Source organism: Engystomops pustulosus, chromosome 9 (genome assembly GCF_040894005.1).
Source record: "Engystomops pustulosus chromosome 9, aEngPut4.maternal, whole genome shotgun sequence".
Taxonomy (NCBI): domain Eukaryota; kingdom Metazoa; phylum Chordata; class Amphibia; order Anura; family Leptodactylidae; genus Engystomops; species Engystomops pustulosus.
Window position 1 is genome coordinate 90,675,720 of NC_092419.1, and position 21,312 is coordinate 90,697,031.

General features: G+C 44.1%; 1 long non-coding RNA gene across 1 annotated transcript; it reads right to left on the reverse strand.

Annotated features, from left to right (window-relative positions):
- Positions 1-8,832: 8,832 nt before the first annotated feature.
- Positions 8,833-15,757, reverse strand: LOC140077242 (uncharacterized). Its single transcript, XR_011849740.1, has 2 exons — positions 15,183-15,757; positions 8,833-13,928 (listed from the first exon to the last, which is right to left on the reverse strand). It is a non-coding gene; the product is annotated as an uncharacterized lncRNA (long non-coding RNA).
- Positions 15,758-21,312: the final 5,555 nt, after the last annotated feature.

The window sequence follows — 21,312 nt, forward strand, 5'->3', positions numbered from 1 at the left end:
TTCCCCATGGCAACCAATCAGAGCTCAGCTCTCAGTTTATAAACTGCTGTTGCAAAATGAAAGCTGAGTGCTGATTGGTTTCCGTGAGCAACCAAAACAGTTTTACTCTCAGACACCTTTGTTATATCTGAAATGTTGCAGTCAGTTTTCTAATCCTGGAGGCTGATTGGACATTATCCCCATCTTGTATCGTTACTTCCCCTGCCATCCCTGCCCAGTGACGTGCCAACACATCTATACAATACTCATCATATTGGGGAGTGTTTATCAGGGCTTGTGCGGCCAGGAATTGCCCCTATTTCCCCCCTCATGTCACCTCCGCTTGAAGGGGTTAATAATAATAACTATTACGTTTGTATTAGGGATTATTTTTAATTGGGTAAATCTATGTTGATGGCAGAGTCTCACCAGCAAAAATATTGTACTGTGCAGCGCAAATTATCTGCCAGCAATCATAACCAGACTCCAGTGGGATTTGGTGCAAATTTAAGATTAGGCCCCATATACATAAATCCATCCCCATCCTGCACATTATGCTTCAGAGTACAAATATATACTAGACCGAAATATACAGACACAGGGCACATTTATCACATGTGTCTGAGGTAAAACTGTCCTCATGGCAACCAATGGCAGCTCAGTTTTTATATTATAAACAGCTCTGATTGGTTGTCATGGCCAACTAGAGAAGTTCTGCTCTCAGTCACTTATGATAAATCTCACATACACTTTATATGCACAACATACATACAGAATGGGGCAGATTTACTTACCTGAAACTGTCGCAATCCAGCGGCGCGTTCTCTGTGGAGGATTTGGGTCTTCCGGCGATTCACTAATGCAGTTCCCCCCATGTCCACCAGGTCGCTGCTGTGCTGAAGTCCGTCGGAGTGCACTGAAGTTCACCGTCCTACCCTCGGTGCAGGTAAGTGCATGTAAAGCGACACTTTTAAAAAAAAAAATACAGCGGTTTTTCCGAATCCGTCAGGATTTCTTACGGCCAAGCCCCGATTTCTGTTGCGTGCATGCCGGCGCCGATGCGCCACAATCCGATCGCGTGCCCCAAAATTTTAGGGGTTAACCACTTACCCTCATGTTTTTAGTAGTGTGTTTGTATGTGGGGGGAGGAAGATATTAGGTACCGTATATACTCGAGTATAAGCCGACCCGAGTATACAGCCTGCCCCCATGAAGTATACAGCCTGCCCCAAAAAGTATACAGCCTGCCCTCAGTATATAAAAAAAAATAAACTTAATACTCACCCTCCGACGATACTCACCTTTGATTTGAAGTGGCGGCTCCCGGTCCTCGGCGGCGGCTCCCGGTCCTGGGCGGCGGCTCCCGGTCCTCGGCGGCAGCTCCCGATCCTCTGCGGCGGCTTCTCTCTTCGATCTTCACGTGCCGGCAGTCGCGTCCATGTGACTTGCCAGTGGGCGCACAGTGCGATGCGGCGGTGTCGCCGCAGATGACGTCATCAGCGGCGACACCACTACATCATATTGTGCGCCCGCCGGCAAGTCGCATAGACGCGACTGCCGGCACGTGAAGATCGAAGAGAGAAGCCGCCGCAGAGGACCAGGAGCTGCCGCCGAGTACCAGGAGCCGCCGCCGAGGACCGGGAGCCGGAGGGTGAGTATTAATTTTTTTTTTTTATTAACTCATGTTTTTTTTTATTAACTCGTGTATAAGCCGAGATTAGGTTTTTCAGCACATTTTTTGTGCTGAAAAACTCGGCTTATACACGAGTATATACGGTAATTTACCAATTTACATCTATTAAAGGTTCTGCTCCATTTTCTGGATATGCTAAGTAAAGCCTCCTGTCTTTTATCTCATCAGCCGGACATTCCTGACCATAAAATGGCCACAGATGGAGGGTTATGTGATCTCTATCTTTCCATGAACAATCGCCCTGCCACGACATTATGATAGTATTCAGGATAAGGACCTGGAAGGGTGATTGTTCATGGACAGTTAGAGATCACATGATTGTTCGGCCATTTTATGTTCAGTAGAACTTTTAATATATGTATATTGGTTAATTACTTTATCCTGCTAAAGGGTCGGACTGGGTGACCAAGGGCCCACCAGTAAAATAGATTTTGGGTGCACACCTACTGCTACATGGAAACAGTGATTATAAATACTGGAGTACAAGCCGAGTTTTTCAGCACAAAAAATGTGCTGAAAAACCTAACTCAGCTTATACTTGAGTCTATTAAAAAAAAACAAAATTTGTACTTACAAACCCCCCCCAGCGGGTCCTTTTCTATCCGTGGATGTTCCGGCTTCGGTTCTGTGTCTCTGTGTGGTGCCGTCACTAGTGTCATAACGTCAGCTGCTTGCTGACATTTGTGTGTGCCCTGCCATTGGCACACGCTATGATGTCAGTGAACAGCTAAGGTCATGACACACGTGACCTTATCGGGCAGGGGAACAGGAGGTGAAGCATCAATGGAGAGAAGAGGACCTGCCGGGGGTTGTCTGAAGGCGAGTACACATTTTGTTTTTTTTTATTATATGCTGGACATTCCTAGGGAGGGTTTACAGGCTATATACTTAGGGCAGGGGCTACAGAGTATATACTGAGGGCAGGGGCTGCTGGCAATATGCTGTGGGGCAGGTTCTATATACTTGGGGCAGCAGCTACAGGTTAATACTGGGGGCAGGAACCACAGGCTATATACATAGGGCAGGGGCTGAAGGCTATATTCTCGGGACAGAGGCTGCAGGCTATATACTGTGGGCAGGGGCTACAGGCTATATACTCGGGGCATGGGCTGCTGGATATATAGTGAAGGCAGGGCCTGCAAGTTATATACTGGGGGCAGCAGCTATAGGTTATATACCTTGGACAGGGGCTGCAGGCTAAATACTAGGGGACAGGGGGCTTCAGGCTATATACTGGGGGGCAGGGGCTGCAGGCTATATACTAGGGGGCAGGGGCTGCCGGCTAAATACTGGGGGGCTGGGGCTACAGGCTATATACTGGGAGCGGGGGTTACAGGCTATATACTGGGGGGGGCAGGGACTGCATGCTGTTTACCGGGGGCAGGGGCTGTAGGATATCTACTGGCGGACAGGGGCTACAGGCTATATACTGGGGGGGGGGGGGCAGGGCTGCATGCTATTTACCGGGGGCAGGGGCTGTAGGATATCTACTGGCGGCAGGGGCTACAGGCTATATTCTTGGGGCAGGGGCTTTAGGCAATATACTGGGGGTCAGGGGTTACATGCAATATACTGGGAGGCAGGGGCTGCAGGCTATATACTGAGTGGCAGTGGCTATATACTAAAAAATTGCTGGTCCCCTCTCATGTCCTCCCTGTTATTGTGGTCTTTCTCTTCTCCCCCCTCTAATTATGGGCCCCCTTGTATATACCCCTTTTATTGTAAAATTGCTCAATCCAACCCTCATTATGTAGCCCCTTATCTCCCGCTCTCTTATTTTGAGCCCACCTCTTTTTCTGACCTGCTCTTATTGTTGGTCCCCCGCATTTTCTTTGCAGCCTTTCATCTCCCTTCTCTTAATGTTGACCCTTGTATCTCCCCCTCATTTTGTAGCCCCTCACCCCCCTCTCATTGTGGATCCCCTGGTATGCCTCCTCATCTCCCCCTCTTTTTTTCTAACACACTCTAATCTCCCCCTATCTTGCCCCCCCCCATCTTCTTTTCCCCCCTCTCATTTGTGGTTTTCTCACCTCCCTCATCTTAATGTCGTATCTCCTACTCTTATTCATAGTATCATAGTATATAAGGCAGGAAAAAGACACCATTCCATCAAGTTCAAACTTTAAGAATTAAATAAATGTTTTATCCCCATAACCCGTGATATTTTTTCTCTCCAGAAAGTCATCCAGGCCTCTCTTGAACATGTACATAGAGTCCCCCATAACAACCTCCTGCGGCAGAGACTTCCATAGTCTCACTGCTCTTACAGTAAAGAACCTTTGTCTATGTTGATTGTAGAATCGCCTCTCCTGTAGGCGCAGAGGATGCCCCCTTGTCCTGGTCACAGGCCTAGGTAAAAAAAGATCTTTGGAGAGATCCTTGTACTGTCCGTTCAGGTATTTGTACATTGTAATGAGGTCTCCCCTCAGTCGTCTTTTTTCTAAACTGAATAATCCCAAATTTTTAATCCTTCATTGTATTCTAGTCCCCCCATTCCCCTAATAATCTTTTTCTTGCTCTCCTCTGCACCCGTTCCAGCTCTACTATGTCCTTTTTATACACTGGTGCCAAAAACTGTACACAATATTCTATGTGTGGTCTGACCAGGGATTTGTATAAGGGCAAAACTATGTCTTCATCATGAGAATCTATTCCTCTTTTGATACATCATATAATTTTATTTGCTTGGTCACTAAAATTAAGTTTACCATCCAACAATACCCCCAAGTCCTTTTCAGCTCTAGTTTTACCAAGTAATTGACTGTTTAGAACATAATTTTACTTTTTGTTTCTATGGCCCAAGTGCATAACTTTACATTTATCTACATTAAACCTCATCAACCATTTCTCTGCCCATTCCTCAAGCTTCCATAAATCCCTCTGTAATGCTAAACTATCGACCTCAGTATTTATTACTTTACACAGCTTAGTATCATCTGCAAATATTGAAACTTAACTGTGTAAACCCACTACAAGGTCATTAATAAAAAAAGTCATTAATAAAAAGAAGTGGCCTCAATACTGACCCCTGTGGCACTCCACTGGTAACTTCAACCCAATCTGAGAATGTGCCATTAATGACGACCCTCTGTTTTCTATCACTAAGCCGATGACATACCCAAATACACAGATTTTCCCCTAGTCCCAGCATTCTCATTTTATATACCAACCTTTTATGTGGCACGTTGTCAAATGCCTTAGAAAAGTCCAGATATACAACATCCACAGTGTCCCCTAGATCCAGTCTGGAACTTACTTTCTTGTAGAAACCAATTAGATTAGTCTGACAGGACCGATCTCTCATAAACCCATGCTTACTCTGGGTTATAAGGTTGTGCACAGTGAGATACTCCAGGATAGCATCTCTAACAAACCCCTCAAATATTTTCCCCACCACAGAAGTTAGACTCACAGGTCTGTAGTTTCCAGGATCGCTTTTTGATCCTTTTTTGTATACTGGTACCACATTTGCTATGTGCCAGTCCTGTGGAACATAACCAGTCCTCAGTGAATCTCAGTGGTCTGTATATCACGGTACATAGTTCATGCAGAACCCGGGGGTGTATGCCATCTGGCCCCGGTGATTTATCTATCTTAGTGGTTGTGAGGTGACGCCATACCTCTTCCTGGTTTAAACTGTTGACATTCCAAAGAGAATTTATTCCTTATCGTGTCTTCCACCAGGGGATTTTCCTGGGTAAAGACAGTCGAGAAGGCGACATTCATTAGATTGGCCCATTCCTCATCTCCTTCCACCATAACCCCCATGTTATTCCTAAGGGGGCCCACACTTTATGTTTTTAGTTTCTTATCATTTATACACTTGAAAAATAATTTGGGATTATTTTTGCTCTCCCTGGCAATATTTCTCTCAGTCTCTATTTTTGTGGCCTTTATCTGCTTTTTACAGGATTTATTTTTCTCTCTATATTCCTGTAATGCCTCATTGCTACCTTCACGTTTTAGCACCTTAAACGCCTTATCTTTCTCGCTTATTGCTTTCCTTACAGGACTAGTTAGTCACATTGGCTTTTTCTTGTTCCTCTTATGCTTTTTCCCATATGGTATGTGTTTCTCACAGGACTTTTTTAGAATATATGGGAAAAAGTCCCATTTTTTTTGGGGGGGGGGGGGTTTGTCTTTCATAACATTGTCCCAGTCTATGCCTATAAGGTCTTCCTTTAGTTGCTGAAAATTTGCCCTCCTGAAATTTAGAGTGTTCGTTGCCCCTCCACTAACGCTCTTAGTAAAGCGTCATACAAAATCAATCATATTATGAACAATATTATCCAGGTTATAATGGGCCCCCTTTTATCTCCCTCTCATTTTGTAGCCCCCTCAACTTCCCCCTCTTATTGTGTGTCCCCTGGTATCTCCCCCTCTCATTGTGCGCCCCACTGATCTTCGGTACCCCCTTTCTCACCCCTCCTTCATTTATAGCCCCTCTCACCTCCCTCCTCTTAATATTGTCTCCTTGTACCTCCCGTTCTTATTGTGGGGCCCCTGGTATCTCCCTCACTCACCTCCCCCTCTTTTTCTGACCCACTCACAACTCCAGCTCTCATTGTGGGCCCTCCCCCATCTTGTTGCCTCCCTCTTTTTAAGGGGGCCCCCACTTATCTCCCCATATTTTTGTGGGCCCCACTTATCTCCCCCCTCATAGTGTGGCCCCCTCTCCTCTTTGTAAAATAGTTAAAAAAAAACAAACACCACATACCTCACCTTTCCAGGTTCCCCAGCAGCTCCACCTCTTCTCTGCTGCTCTGTACAACAGGCCGGCAGGTGATGACATCATCATATCGCGTCTGTCGACCTGCCTGTACACAGCTTACAACTCTCTGCATCATCATTGCTTTCTTCTCCATCGGGCACAGTTAAAGTCCCGAACCGAAAAAAGGGGCGGCGTCGGCATGGCGAGGGGCAGAGCCAGCAGGTGTCGGGGCCTGTCCTGCTCCCACACTTACACATTACAAAAAAAGTGGGCCCCTTTTGAAATAACTTTCAGATGTCCCCAAATTAATTAATGCACAGTCCAGCTCCCCCTTATATTAGTTCATGCTAAATTCTTCATCTACTCTTTATTAGTTCATGCATAGTACAGGTCCCTCTTATAGGCTTGCATGTAATTGATTCTCTATCCCTCCTCCCTCCTTATCGATTATCTATCCCTTCCCCTTCATCTCCGGGCCCAGTGGCAGCTGCACCCTTATACATGGGGCTTGAAACACAATTCATTTGGACTTTGTATGATAAATCTGGCTCAAAAACCGACTGAGCACCGAACCCCCCCCTAATTTGTGTTGAATTATTTGTGTGTGGATTTGTGTCGGATGCATTTGCGTGTGTTCCTCTTTTTTGGTATTCTTAGTCCTTAACCCCATGCCGCTCTGCGCTGTAGATACGGGAAGCCCTCTTCATACACAGGTGGGGGTTGTTGCATATTGCAGCAAGCCCCACCGCTTATAACCCCCACTGCTTGCACCAATCGCGGCCGCCGCCGGCAAAGATGCCTGCAGCATTCAAAATGTAAAAAGCAGTAGAAATCACAGAAACAATAGGTATCGCCGCGTCCCAAAATGTCTGATCTATCAAAATATAAAAGCAGTTATTGCCGTCGGTGACCCCCATAACGGAAAATAGCGGCCAAATGTCCGAAACACAACTTTTACACCATTTTACTTCACATAAAAAACGGAATTAAAAGTGACCCAAATGTCGCACAGACGTCAAAATGGTAGCAATGAAAACATCGGCTCATTCTGGAAAAAATTACACAACTCCGTACACTGTAGTATGAAAAAGTTATTAGCGCCAGAAGATGGCAAAAAAATTTTTTTCTTTTTCATACACATTAGTTTCATTTTTGAAAATGTGTTAAAACACAATAAAACCGATATAAATTCGGTATCACCGTGATCTCACCAAACCAAAGAACAACTTAGATGTGTTATTTGGAGCGCACGGTTAAATTTCTAAAAACTGAGCCCATGAACATGACGCAAACTTAATATTTTTCCAATTTTTCCACATTTGGAATTTTTTTCCAAATTCACAGTAAACGGCATGGAATAATAAATAATGTCAATGGAGAAGTAAAATTTGTTACGCACAAAATAAGCCCTCACACAGCTCTGGACACGGAAAAATGGAATGAGCGAAAAAACCCTGCGTCCTTAAGGGGTTAATCCTGCTTGTAATCTTGGGTTATATATGTGTTTTTTTACCCTTTGACTGTTGCTATTGTCCAGTCTGCAAGTCTTAATGAATTTACTATTGTATAACCTACCTTTAGGCCCTCGGTGACCGTTATTTTGGACACATGCTTATTTAATCCATTGTAGTCTTACTCACTATTGTCTTATGTGATTTTATCAGGTTTCAATAAAGTATAATATTAAAGTGATGTCTGATTGAGTTAGTTTTTGTACAGTTCAATAATTTGGTGATATCTTCTTTCATGTGCAAACTGCTTGCACAGGTATTTAAGAAGTGTCAGCACCACATGTGTCACATGAAACATTTTTGTGTCGTGGCTGCACTATTCCTCATGTGACACAAATTTCGTCACTGAAATGGGCGCTCCAGTGCACAGTGCCGGACCCTGCACCACATTTAACATGCAAAGTCTGACAGAAGTGTCGCACACCCAAAAGTAAAGTTGGTGCACTCTGTTGGGGCAGTGCAGGGGGCACCAGATTCAGGAAGAATGGGTGACACAATACATGAATCTGGTGCCCTCTGCACACTGTACATACTGCAGCTTGCAATGTTCTTAGTGAATGTGCCCCATTATGCTGTACAATGTGCAGCACAGTATGTATATAATGGTGCACATCCTCCACTCTTCAGTGTGTCAGGTTGGATGCCGGGCCCCATAGCAGCTGCTATGGCTGCTATCTCTGTATTTACGCCCCTGAGTGTATGTGTGTATATGTTTGCAGCCTATTTATGGAATTTGTGTATTCCAAAGTTTCATTTGTGACATGGGAAGGATCAGCAAAGTTTAGGTATATGGGGCTCAATTCCTAATTTTGCATTGGGGCCCCTTGGAGTATTGTGGCACCACTGACCATCCTAATGGTACAACCTCTATATACAAGCAGTGTAAGTACAATGAGTGCATTAGTACTAGAAGCATTAAGTGTGTACAAACAGAGATATCAGATACAAGGAAATTGAGTTTTATTTTTCACAATATATGATCATTCATTTAACAATCTCATAACATTGCAAGTCAATAACAATCAAGGTCCAACCCTCGTTGACTCACATTGATTATTACTTATAGGAGGACAACATTCCACAGCATTGTTCAGAGATTACCGTCACACAAATCACATTAGGGTTCAGGGAAAAAATATCACCATATTATCAAAATCTATCAGTCTGGTGGTTCAATGTTACTTATTCATTTTTCCAAATTTATAATTTATCAGAATGTTATGGAAACTGTGGACACATCCACAGGTTGTGGCATCTACATCTTTCCCATAGGACGTAGAGGAGTCATGGAGGAGAATAGACTGGGATGATTAGACTTGTATAAGCTGTCAGCCCATCCAGATACTAATAGAGTTAGTGATACTATGTGAAAATGTATATTGTCATTGGTTGTTCTGTGTGTCATTATGTGTTACTGTACTGCATTATTGCCTACAGTATGTGTTGCCAAAAATGTTAATAAAATTGTTTATTAAATAAAAAAGCTGTGGACACATCCGAGAAAAAGTGCCCATGTTACTGATATGTTACTGTACGCATAGTTCGCCCCTGAGTGCATATACACCGCACATCCACTACATGTCTAGGGTCTGGTGATATCACCGTCCGCTAAGACTCTGGTAGAGGAGTCCAGCACCAGGGAGGCCCATTCTAATGGAGACAATGTCCTCCGCCCATTTCCCAATATTGAGGGGCCACTCAAAGAAAAGGGCAGTCGAGCCGGAGCCGCAGACGGTTGTCTCCATCCTGTACTACATATCAGATTTTTGGTTTTATCCATCAGCTAATGTAGAATTAATGGCTTATCAGAATGTTATGTGCATATATTATGTAGTGTATGTCATTATGTGTTACTGTACTTCATTATCGCCTATGTGCACCCAAAAATGGTAATAAAATTGATAATAAAAACTAGTTTTCGATTTCTGATCCTAAAACATGTCATTGGCCAGTATCACTATTTGCATGAGTATATAATGGGCGATGTGTGGCCATATGGTTATTGGTTATTCCTTTTGTTGGTTACGCTGGGAGAGGGAGGAGGATTTGGCCTGGGCTGTTTGTATCACAACTACTGTGCATGTATCATGTTCTGTATGTCATGATGTGTTACTGTACTTTATTATTGTCTATGTGCCACCAAAAATGTTAATTAAATTGTTTATTGAAAAAAAAAAAGCTGTGGACTCGTCCAAGTAAAAAAATGACCATGTTACTGATATGTTATTGTACGTATAGTTCGCCCCTGAGTGCATATACACCGCACATCCACTACATGTCTAGGGTCTGGTGATATCACCGTCCGCTAAGACTCTGGTAGAGGAGTCCAGCACCAGGGAGGCCCATTCTAATGGAGACAATGTCCTCCGCCCATTTCCCAAAATTGAGGGGCCACTCAAAGAAAAGGGCAGTCGAGCCGGAGCCGCAGACGGTTGTCTCCATCCTGTACTACATATCAGATTTTCGGTCTTGTCCATCAGCCAATGTAGAATTCATGGCTTATCAGAATGTTATGTGCATATATTATTCTCTGTATCTCATGTGTTGCTATACTTTATTATTGCTATGTGCACCCAAAAATGGTTAACTATTTTTAGGATTCTGATCCTAAAACATGTCGTTGGCTGGTATCACGATTTGTATGAGTATATAATGGGCGATGTGTGGCCGTATTGTTATTGGTTATTCCTTTTCTTGTTTACGCTGGGGGAGGGAGGGATTTGGCCTGGGCTGTTTTTATCACATCTACTGTGCATGTATCATGTTCTGTTTGTGATTATGTGTTACTGTACTGCATTATTGCCTATGTGCCACCAAAGATGGTAATAAAATTGTGTTTTAAAAAAAAAAAAGCTGTGGACACGTCCAAGTTAAAAAATGACCATGTTACTGATATGTTATTGTACGTATAGTTCGCCCCTGAATGCATATACACCGCACATCCACTACATGTCTAGGGTCTGGTGATATCACCGTCCGCTAAGACTCTGGTAGAGGAGTCCAGCACCAGGGAGGCCCATTCTAATGGAGACAATGTCCTCCGCCCATTTCCCAACATTGAGGGGCCACTCAAAGAAAGGGGCAGTCGAGCCGGAGCTGCAGACGGTTGTCTCCATCCTGTACTACATATCAGATTTTCGGTCTTGTCCATCAGCCAATGTAGAATTCATGGCTTATCAGAATGTTATGTACATATATTATGTACTGTATGTCATTATGTGTTACTGCACTTCATTATTGCCATTATTTGCGAAAAATGTTAATAAAATTGTTTATAAAAACTAGTTTTCGAATTCTGATCCTGAAACATGTCATTGGCTGGTATCACTATTTGTATGAGTATATAATGGGTGATGTGTGGCCATATTGTTACTGGTTGTTCCTTTTGTTGGTTACGCTGGGGGAGGGAGGAGGATTTGGCCTGGGCTGTTTGTATCACAACTACTGTCATGTATCATGTTCTGTATGTGATTATGTGTTACTGTACTGCATTATTGTCTATGTGCCACCAAAAATGGTAATAAAATTGTTTTTTAAAAAGAAAAGCTGTGGACACATCCAAGTAAAAAGTGCCCATGTTACTGATATGTTGTTGTACGTATAGTTCGCCCCTGAGTGCATATACACCGCACATCCACTACATGTCTAGGGTCTGGTGATATCACCGTCCGCTAAGACTCTGGTAGAGGAGTCCAGCACCAGGGAGGCCCATTCTAATGGAGACAATGTCCTCCGCCCATTTCCCAACATTGAGGGGCCACTCAAAGAAAAGGGCAGTCGAGCCGGAGCCGCAGACGGTTGTCTCCATCCTGTACTACATATCAGATTTTGGGTCTTGTCCATCAGCCAATGTAAGAATTATAATATAACAAAATGTTATTTGAACTGTGGAACTTGTTTCCTTTCTTTTGCATTCTAAATTGAGAGCGTGTCATTGGTCAGTATCGCTATGTGTATTAGTGTGTATGGGCGATGTGTTACCGTATTGTTACTGGTTAATCTGTGTGTTGGTTATGCTGGGGGAGGGCCCCGAGGCTGTTTTCACCACAACTGTGCATATACCATGTTCTGTATCACATTATATAATACATTGTTGAGATCTGGAAAACTTTAATAAGGGCATAAAAACTTTTTTTTAACAATAGAACCACCAATATAGAGCAATTCTCAGGTGCAAGTGCTGTGCCCCCTCCATCCTGAATATACCCGAAGCCCAAATCTCCTTACCTTACCCTGCTTTTCCACCTCACACCATCACCTAGTGAATGTCCATGTGAGGTGAAAATGGAGGGCAGAAAAAAGGGAAATGAACTGGTGGGAAGAGAACTTAAAGGGGTTGTCCACTTAAAGAAAATTTTAGTAAACAATGGATATTGTTTGTGTAATGAAAATGTATACAATTTTCCATTATAATTTCTGTATCAATTCATGGTTTTCAACATCTCTGCTTGCTGTCTGTTTAATGCCATTTAACAGGAAGTATTATTATGTAACTCATGTGGACAAACATCAGTCATGTGATGCCACACAGGTGCCTGACCATGAACCGAAGTAAACAATGGAGCTTCCTAATAAATTACATTAAACTGACAACAAGCCGAGATCTTAAAAATCACAAAGAACTGATACAAATTATATTGGAAAATTGTATATATTTTCATTAACCAAACAATATTAATTATTTGCTGAAATTTGCTTAAAGGATACCTAGCACAAGTTAAACTGAATACATTTACTGGTCGGCCTTTTTTTGCGCACTCCAGAACATATCTTTATTAGTCCCGAAACACTAAAATTGATTGCATTAAGAAATCGACTTTATACAATATGCTAATTAGCACCGGACGCTCCTGCGGATGTCACACATGTGGCCTGGAGCTCTTTTAGTTCCTAATTATGCACATGTAATGCATGCTATCATGTCTACCCACTCCTGTCCCCCTTAACGAGTGATGGTAATATCACCTAGCTCTTGTGAAGCCTCCTACATGCGCGGTCCCCATCCCTGTTAAGCAGCAGCCATGTCATCACAAAACCTTCCGAGAGCTGGGTAACATCACTGGCTCTCGGGGATTGGCGTTAGTAGATATGATAACATGCAGTAGGCGTGCATAATTAGCAACTGATAGAGTGCCAGGTCACTTGTGTGATGTCCACAGGAGCTCCCCCCACTAATTTGCATATTTTGAAAAGTCAATATTTTTTTTGTAATAAAGGTGTTTTGGGACTAATCAAGATATGTTCTGGAGTGCATGAAAAAAGGCCGACCAGTAAGTGTATTTAGCATTAATCGTGTCTGAGTGGTGGATTTCCTTCAAAGTGGACAACCCTTTTAAAGTACAGAGCAAACTATCTGCACCTTCAAGTGCCACGCATTGTGGTTCTGATGAGTTGGGTTTCAGCTCATAGTCATGGAGGAGGTGGCACAGCTGCTGAGAACACCTTGCTGACAGGGCATGATTTGAGTAGGGTAATCTCTAAAAATACTCATGTAATTCTTTTTCATCGTTGTGGAGTCCTTGCTTTCCTTTGGGCCTACGGCAGAAATTCTGGATTCTGGCTTCGGTTTGGTCAGATCAGGTTTGCAGGTCTTCAGTGATGAGGGGAGTCTTGAAGGTCTTGTGCAGGTCTTCAGTGATGAGGGGAGTCTTGAAGGTCTAGTGCAGGTCTTCAGTGATGAGGGGAGTCTTGAAGGTCTAGTGCAGGTCTTCAGTGATGAGGGGAGTCTTGAAGGTCTAGTGCAGGTCTTCAGTGATGAGGGGAGTCTTGAAGGTCTTGTGCAGGTCTTCAGTGATGAGGGGAGTCTTGAAGGTCTAGTGCAGGTCTTCAGTGATGAGGGGAGTCTTGAAGGTCTTGTGCAGGTCTTCAGTGATGAGGGGAGTCTTGAAGGTCTTGTGCAGATCAGGATCAGGTTTGCAGTTCTTCGGTTATGCGTGGAGCCGAGAATGTTTGCTGATGCATGGAGCCGAAAATGTCATGTGCAGGTTTTCAGGGATGAAGATCTTGTGCAGGTCTATAGGACAATAGTAATGATCTGTGAATAAATAATTTAGAATAACTTATGATACACATCAAAGTCTCAGCCACAATATAAAACAGGTAAGCTAGCTTTTCCCTTTTCACCCTTAGGCCTCATGCACATAACCATAATGGGGGCCATGACCTGGATCTACAATTTGTGGCCAGATCAGGACCCCCATAGAGATCCCAATCACCATGCAGTAAGTACACTGTGTGGCTTATTTACTAAGGGTCCGCGGACGCTCTTCCGTCGGAAATTCCGACTTTTTCGGGGATTGCGCCGCTGGGACAGGTATTTAACTGTGAATTTTGGCGCACATGATCAGTTTTTGGCGCAGCTGCGACAGAAATGGGCGGGGGCAGGCCGTTGTACGATCTGACTGATTCGGACTGAGTGCAGGATTTAACTCTAAAATAGTGTAGCAATACATGCACCAGCAAGAATACGCAGCGCTGCACAAAGCATGTCAGCGACACATGCAGGATATCGGGCGCACCATTTTAGTGACTTGCGGCTGAGTGCATTTCGGACGGAGAATGCACTTTCGGGGTTCGCGACAGGACAGGTAAGTAAATGTCCCCCTGTGTCTCACTGCACCATGACCTGGCCAATGGGCTTTCTATGGAGAGGGGAGGGGTGAGGAACGCTCAAACCCCCTAAAATGCATTTTAAATCACAATTCAATCACATCTTGTGCACGTTTTTATGCTGCGTTCACATTATGTGTTTGCATTGCGTTGCACAAACACATCTCAAAATACTTTTTACTATCATTAATACTGATGTGTTTTGGGATCTATTATACCTGATGGATGTTTTGTGCCTTTCAAAACGCAATCTATAAACGTACAGGTAACATTTCCATGTAGCAGTAGGTGGGCCCCCAGAATCTATTTCACTAGTGGGCCCTAGGCCCTCCAGTCCGCCCCTGAATGGCACCTTTTCTACTAGGCATCTGCACTGTATTCATAACCATACCCGGCACTTTGGCAGCAGCAATGTGCCCTTACCCACTCCCACTTGCAGTGGCTCCCCACTCCTATATTGCTTTTAGCAGCACTGTGCCCGTACCCACTGATCCCTACTAGCACCAAGACACTACCACCTATGGCAATGGGACTGTGTTCTTACCCTCCCCTCCCCCATTGGCAGCGGCTGTGCCCCCCATACAGTATGTAGCAGCAGTGTCCCCCCATAATCCCCCCATCTAATGGCTCCTCACAACATAGAACATCCTATTTACAATGGATAAAACACATAAGTGACCTGTGAATTATTCTTCCTCTTTAGTTGTCTTCTCTGTCCTTTCCTGGTCTCATGTGGCTCCTGTAGACGTCCTATGGTCGCAGCACCTCTGGCTGGTCGGTCCCCACTGGCTGTGCGCTGGAGTTTTTACCCAAATTGGGTGGCAGGCTTGTACCATCCGGCTCTTGAATGGTTGCTGTGGGGGGAATATGGCCGCACAGTCTTGTTTACAATTCTTTGACTCCAGGTGGTTGTGACATCATAACCAAGACAATTCCATTGGGCACAGTTGTATAACACTGCTCCTGATTGGTCAGTTTCAGCATAATCTTACTATTGATTGGTCAATTTCAAGTGGGAGGGGCTTCGTCATCTTGTCTCTAATTGGTCAGTTTTAGGTGATAGCTTCCTTTTGATGGTTTCAAGCAGCAGGGGCTATGACGCTGAGGGGATATGACCGCTGCATTATTTTGCTATCAAGCTTTTCAGTGAAGAAGTTACTGATAAATAACATCAAAATAAAGACGTGTATCAGAAGTGTGTGACAGAATACTTTTTCAGTTCCCCATGGCAACCAATCAGAGCTCAGCTCTCAGTTTATAAACTGCTGTTGCAAAATGAACGCTGAGTGCTGATTGGTTTCCGAGAGCAACCTGAACAGTTTTACTCTCAGACACCTTTGTTATATCTGAAATGTTGCAGTCAGTTTTCTAATCCTGGAGGCTGATTGGACATTATCCCCATCTTGTATCGTTACTTCCCCTGCCATCCATGCCCAGTGACGTGCCAACACATCTATACAATACTCAGAATATTGGGGAGTGTTTATCAGGGCCTGTGGGGCCAGGAATTGCGCCTATTTCCCCCCTAATGTCACCTCCACACTAAGGGGTTAATAATAATTATTATTATGTTTGTATTAGGGATTTTTTTTATTCGGGTAAATCTATGTTGATGCCAGGGTCTCACCAGCAAAAATATTGTACTGTGCAGCGCAAATTTTTTGCCAGCAGTCATAACCATACTCCAGTGGGATTTGGTGCAAATTTAGTATTAGGCCCCATATACATAAATCCATCCCCATCCTGCACATTATGCATCAGAGTACAAATATATACTAGACCGAAATATACAGACACAGGGCACATTTACCACATGTGTCTGAGGTAAAACTGTCAACCAATGGCAGCTCAGTTTTTATATTATAAACAGCTGTGGGAAAATGAAAGCTGAGCTCTGATTGGTTGCCATGGCCAACTAATAAAGTTCTGCTCTCAGTCACTTATGATCTCACATACACTTTATATGCACAACATACATACACAATGGGGGTCATTTACTAAAGCCCGAATCGCTAATTTTCGTCGGTTTTCCTGAAAATTACCGATTTGCTCCAGGTTTTTGCCGCATGCAATCGTATTGTGGCGCATTGTTGCCGACATGCACGCGACGGAAATCGGGGCCGTGGCCATCGGAAAACCCGACGGATTCGGAAAAAACGCTGAATTTTTTTAAAAAAATGTGTGCGCTTGACACACGCTTACCTGCATCCAGGATAGGAAGGTGAACTCCGGCGAACTCCGGCGGACTTCAGCTCAGCAGCGACACCTGGTGGACATCGGGCGCACTACCTTAGTGAATCGCCGGAAGACCCGAATCCTCGATGGAGAACGCGCCACTGGATCGCGAATGGACCGAGTAAGTAAATGTGCCTCAATGTATTCACTACAATTACACACACCATATATATCAGCGATGGCGAGCCTTTTAGAGACTGAGTGCCCAAACTACAACAAAGACCCACTAATTTATCGCAAAGTGGTTTATACTCCCTTCTCTGTCACAGTTTTCATTGATACCAGCACCCTGATGACACCAATATAGCAGAAAATAGTCCCAGGTACAGCTGTCACTTTAAAATATCTCTGTGCACAGCAAGTCCTGGGCTGTCTGGGACTGCAGGAAGATACCTGGAGTCATCTCTGGTGATGGCCTGGGTGCCCACAGAAAGGGCTCTGAGTGCCACCTCTGGCACCAGTGCCATAGGTTAGCCATCACTGATATATATGTTGCACACACTTTTACAGATCATGGGGCACATTTACTAAGGATCCGTGGACCGCATTTCTGTCGAGTTTCCCGAATTTTTCAGTTTTGCTCATTTAACTAGGGTTTTTGGTGCACGATCGGATTTTGGTGAATCGGCGCTGGCTTTCACGCACACAAATCGGGGGGTGGGCTGTCAGACACACACACAGAATTTAACATCTCAAATTGTGTGGCAAGCCATGCACTTGCATACACCGAGAAGAAGAAGGTGAACTCCGGCGGACCTCAGCAGGGAAGTGACACATGCAGGATCTCGGGCACACGATCTTGGTGAATCGCGCCGGACTTCATCTTCGTTGGACCATCCGGGTTGGGAATCGCGACAGGACCGGGTAAGTAAATGTGCCCCATTATGTACATATTACACACAGTATAATATATATATATACAAAGCAATTCACCAAAAGCTAATACACTGCAGGGACTGTACCATACATAACTACATGGCTCCAATAACCCCCCCTCCATATAGCTGCTGTCTATATAATGTGGTTAGGGGCTGCTGGCTATATACTGGGGGACATGAGCTGTAGGCCATATACTAGGGGGGCAGGGGCTACAGGCTATATTCTGGGGGGGGCGGCGGTTACAGGCTATATACTGGGGAACAGGGACTACTGGCTATATAATGGGTGGGAAGGGGCTGTAGGCTATATACTGGAGGGGCAGGGGCTCCAGGCTATATACTGGGGGGCAGGGGTTGCATGCATTATACTAGGGGCCGGGGCTGCAGGCTATATTCTGAGGGGCAGGGGATATATACTAAAAAAATGTGGGTCCCCTCTCATTTCACCCTGTTATTGTAGTCTTTCTCTTCTCCCTCTCTAACTATGGGCCCCCTTGTATATGCCCCTCTTATTGTGAAATCGCTTAATCCATCCCTCATTATGTAGCCCCTCTTTTCCTGCTCTCTTATTTTGAGCCCCCCTCTCATCTCCCTTCTCTTAATGTTGACCCTTACATCTTCCCCTCATTATGTAGCCCCTCACTCCCCTCTTATTGTGGATCTCCTGGTATCCCCCTTCATCTCCTCCTCTTTTTCTAACCCACTCTAATCTCCCCCTATCCTGTTGCCCCCCTCATCTTCTGTTCCCCCTCTCATTTGTGGTTTTCTCACCTCACTCCTCTTAATGTCTCGTACTCTTATCATGGGCCCCCTTTCATCTCCCTCTCATTTTGTAGCCCCCTCATCTACCCCCTCTTATTGTGTGCCCCCTGGTATCTTCCCCTCTCATTGAGGCCCCCCCTGATCTTTTGTACCCCCTTTCTCACCCCCCCCTTCATTTATGGCCCCTTTCACCTCCCTCCTCTTAATATTGTCCCCTTGTGCCTCCCCTTCTTATTCTGGGGCCCCTGATATCTCCCTCTCTCATCTTCCCCTTCTTTTCTGACCCACTCACAACTCCACCTCTCATTGTGGGCCCTCCCCCAACTTGTTGCCCCCCCCCCCCCCATCTTCTGTGCCCCCTCCAATTTTAGCCTTTTTTTTGGCCCCTCTCATCTCCCTCTTTTCAATGGGGCCCCCACTTCTCTCCCCATATTTTTGTGAGCCCCACTTATCGCCTCCCTCATAGTGTAGCCCCCTCTCCTCTTTGTAAAATAGTTAAAAAAACAAACATCACATACCTCACCTTTCCAGGTTCCCCAGCAGCTCCTCCTCTTCTCTCCTGCTGTGTACAACAGGCTGGCAGGTGATGATGTCATCATATCGCGCCTGTCGACCTGCCTGTACACAGCAACAGAGAGGCAATATGATGATGTGGAGAGCTCACAGCTCTCTGCATCATCTTTAATTTTGACTCCATCGGGCACAGTTAAAGTCCCGAACCGGAAAAAAGGGGCGGAATCAATGCGGGAAGGACGGAGTTGGCGCAGCGAGGGGGGGGGGCCTGCAGGTGTTGGGGCCCACTGGGGCACACAGGTGGGTCAGTCCGACCCTGTATTTTGGTTTCCATATCATGTCATTGGGCTATTTCAAAGTCATGCGTGCAGATAAGGGGGCTGCCTTAAAAGGCTGCAAAAGAGATGCGGTTTTCCATGTCCCATTCTGTAAAACCTATTTGCATAGTGGAGCATAAATGGCTATAAATCTCCACAAGCCTACAAGGCGACCAAAATTGGCAAAGTCTCTGTAAGAACTCTTGATCCTTGACCTTAATTTCCAGGGATCAGTTTACTTGTGCCTATAGTAGCCTACAGTATGTGTAATGGGGGAAAGAAGGGTAGGAGAAAGAGGGATACAGACAAAAAGACTAAATCTCCAGTTTCCTTGATGTATGAAACACATTACAGTGGCTAGTCCCCACCACTAGTCTAGGGACAGCCGAGAAGTAGAACCTATATAAGAAGGAACAGCTAAGAAATGCAGAATACAAGAAATACAAAATGAATAAAATACAGAATACAAAATGTATTGTATGGCAGCTGAAAGTACATCCAAAAGGTACATTTTTTTCAATATACATCAAAGACACCAGTAGCAAAGTTTGACTAGAAAAGCAAACATTGTGGCAATGGACAAAAGGGGTGAAGTCTGAAGGCTCCACTATACTGTATATCAGGGCATGTAGGTTTTGGCCATCCCCCCTACATAGATTGTGATTGTGAACCAATTGGTAACACTACTCCATGGTCTTGCATGATGACAAGAAATACTTAACAACTGCATAAATAGAATTTTTCTAGTGGGAAGAAACAATGGAGTAATGAGTAATGCCTGATTTTTGGGGGTCTGACCCCAAAATGCCTGATATTCTATAATATGAAGGGGTTACTATGAAGGTGCAACTCAGTCCTATCCAGATGTAGTGGCTTTAGCTTGTACTTGTGTTTCTAATCGCCACTAGAAATAGACTTACTCGGAATGTTGATGTTACACAGTTACAAATGATTGGTTATTTCTGAGAATTCAGTTTAGGATAATTGCAATGTTAGGATAATTACATCTTTGAAAATGATATCATGTAAATAAAGTATTATCACAAAAATAATCTACATGATACATATAATTATACTCATGAATGCAGAACCGCATTTCACTAATATGAATTAAAAATGGTAATTGGTTTTTATTTGCAATAAATACATAGTAACATAATATTAATCATACATGTCATACTAAAAAAAAATTCTACAATGCCCAAAGAGGTACAGGGGAGGGGAACTGCCCAGTTCATGCAATATTTGTATCATTCACTGATACATAGAGGGATCTGACTGTGGATATTAAAAATTAACTTTTATTCACAGTTGCATTAAAATTAGACCACTAAATGGTCAAACCCATTAAAAGTGTGTCATTTCCCACAATGCCGCGGAAAAAAGATTATATAAGCTCAGGGTCCAATAGGATGATCTTAGACCCTAGAGACAGATAACAATCGGTGTGTTAATCAGAGAGGATAAACTAGGGTACGGAACCTATACTATAGAGCCAAGGGCTTGCCACTGGTAACTCAGGCAGTCCACTAGTCTAGGTATATTTATTCGTCCCTGCTCTCCACAGCAACACCATTCATTCAATTTTAGACCCAACGCGTTTCTAGTGCTCCTATCATCAGGGGTCACACACATTCACTGTCATTCATGATATTGTGAGACAGAGCGGCGTGGGCTCACGCTGTCGCATTGATATCAGCGGCAGCGAGTGAGGAAAAACACCAGGTATTTATTGTGGTATCCCCTCCCATAGGGCGTGATCATATACAGCATTGTGCAAATGTTTTAGGCAGTTGTAGAAAAATGATGCTAAGTAAGAATGCTTTACATAAGGGAAGTGTTAATAGTTTTTTTTTTTTTTATTAATGAACAAAATCAATGAACAATAAACAAAACAGAATAAACTAGAGAGAAATATTAAAATATACCACTATTAGTGGACTGAATTGTATGGGCAAAAAATAATGACAAAGTTACCACCAGTTATATAATCAGGGGTCTAAATAGTGCAGTAGCAGCCATAGCAGCTGCCATTGGGCCCACTGGGTCAGGGGGGCCCGATATCTGAATGGACACTGAAGAATGGAGGATGTGCACCATTATA